Source organism: Arachis ipaensis, chromosome B7 (assembly GCF_059453495.1).
Source record: "Arachis ipaensis isolate K30076 ecotype BB chromosome B7, ASM5945349v1, whole genome shotgun sequence".
NCBI lineage: Eukaryota > Viridiplantae > Streptophyta > Magnoliopsida > Fabales > Fabaceae > Arachis > Arachis ipaensis.
In genome coordinates, this window is record NC_142442.1 from 53,157,501 (window position 1) to 53,160,000 (window position 2,500).

Consider the following 2,500-nt stretch of genomic DNA (forward strand, 5'->3'; position numbering starts at 1 on the left):
TGGGAGCGTTGCAACGGAGGCAGGGCGCGTTGCAACGTTGGCTGGGGGCGTTGCAACGGATGCTGGGGACGGTGCAACGTTGGCTGGGCGCGTTGCAACGGAGGCAGGGTGCGTTGCAACGGATGCTGGGTTAGGTGCATCGTTGGCTGGTTTCGTTGCAACGGAGGCACCCGCCGTTGCAACGATGGCTCGGAGCGTTGCAACGGAGGAGCCAAATTTTCATATCTCATAATTGGCTCGTGCATTTTTTCTAAAATTTTGAGGGAACCTTGGTAATATTATGTGAAGGCTGCACAAAAAAATCCAGGTCAAAAATCGCACGTTTGCTCCGTTTTTCATTTTTTTTGAATTTCCGGCTTTCCGGGCGGTAAAAAAATCGGCAAAAAAAATCGGCACGGTGTAAATTCACCAAATTTGGGGGATGGAAAGATCTTATTTTTCTAGAGGTTGTTGCAAAAAACGGCGTCAAAATTCGACCTCTAGAGCACTTTCCTTGAGTATGTCTCCTCACGGAAAAGGACGTCTACCCGTGGCACCTTGGTAATGGCTCGGCAGCCTATTATAGGGGGGAGGGGTGTCGTGATGCTGAAACTCGAGTTGCCCAAAGGCTTGCTGGGCGCAATGCCAGCAAGATGCACGTTGCCTTGCCATCCCCTAGGCACACTAGCAAGCACGTTGTGGTTGTGGTGTGCCGCCGGGCTCCCCCGCCCCCCACGGAGGCACCCGCCGTTGCAACGATGGCTCGGAGCGTTGCAACGGAGGAGCCAAATTTTCATATCTCAGAATTGGCTCGTGCATTTTTCGTGAAATTTTGAGGGAACCTTGGTAATATTATGTGAAGGCTGCACAAAAAAATCCAGGTCAAAAATCGCACGTTTGCTCCGTTTTTCATTTTTTTTGAATTTCCGGCTTTCCGGGCGGTAAAAAAATCGGCAAAAAAAATCGGCACGGTGTAAATTCACCAAATTTGGGGGATGGAAAGATCTTATTTTTCTAGAGGTTGTTGCAAAAAACGGCGTCAAAATTCGACCTCTAGAGCACTTTCCTTGAGTATGTCTCCTCACGGAAAAGGACGTCTACCCGTGGCACCTTGGTAATGGCTCGGCAGCCAATTATAGGGGGGAGGGGTGTCGTGATGCTGAAACTCGAGTTGCCCAAAGGCTTGCTGGGCGCAATGCCAGCAAGATGCACGTTGCCTTGCCATCCCCTAGGCACACTAGCAAGCACGTTGTGGTTGTGGTGTGCCGCCGGGCTCCCCCGCCCCCCACGGAGGCACCCGCCGTTGCAACGATGGCTCGGAGCGTTGCAACGGAGGAGCCAAATTTTCATATCTCAGAATTGGCTCGTGCATTTTTCGTGAAATTTTGAGGGAACCTTGGTAATATTATGTGAAGGCTGCACAAAAAAATCCAGGTCAAAAATCGCAGGTTTTCTCCGTTTTTCATTTTTTTTGAATTTCCGGCATTCCGGGCGGTAAAAAAATCGTCAAAAAAAATCGGCACGGTGTAAATTCACCAAATTTGGAGGATGGAAAGTTCTTATTTTTCTAGAGGTTGTTGCAAAAAACGGCGTCAAAATTCGACCTCTAGAGCACTTTCCTTTAGTATGTCTCCTCACGGAAAAGGACGTCTACCCGTGGCACTTTGGTAATGGCTCGGCAGCCTATTATAGGGGGGAGGGGAGTCGTGATGCTGAAACTCGAGTTGCCCAAAGGCTTGCTGGGCGCAATGCCAGCCAGATGCACGTTGCCTTGCCATCCCCTAGGCACACTAGCAAGCACGTTGTGGTTGTGGTGTGCCGCCGGGCTCCCCCGCCCCCCACGGAGGCACCCGCCGTTGCAACGATGGCTCGGAGCGTTGCAACGGAGGAGCCAAATTTTCATATCTCAGAATTGGCTCGTGCATTTTTCGTGAAATTTTGAGGGAACCTTGGTAATATTATGTGAAGGCTGCACAAAAAAATCCAGGTCAAAAATCGCAGGTTTGCTCCGTTTTTCATTTTTTTTGAATTTCTGGCATTCCGGGCGGTAAAAAAATCGTCAAAAACAATCGGCACGGTGTAAATTCACCAAATTTGGAGGATGGAAAGATCTTATTTTTCTAGAGGTTGTTGCAAAAAACGGCGTCAAAATTCGACCTCTAGAGCACTTTCCTTTAGTATGTCTCCTCACGGAAAAGGACGTCTACCCGTGGCACTTTGGTAATGGCTCGGCAGCCTATTATAGGGGGGAGGGGTGTCGTGCTGCTGAAACTCGAGTTGCCCAAAGGCTTGCTGGGCGCAATGCCAGCAAGATGCACGTTGCCTTGCCATCCCCTAGGCACACTAGCAAGCACGTTGTGGTTGTGGTGTGCCGCCGGGGTCCCCCGCCCCGGGTCCAAGGTCGAGCACGTGCGTCTGGCTGCTGCGAACCCCGATCACCGAAGGACCAACAAGAAGGGAAACACGTCCGTGCACGGCCCACCTAGGCACCACCTAGGGAGCATGGCGTGGTGGAGTTGTG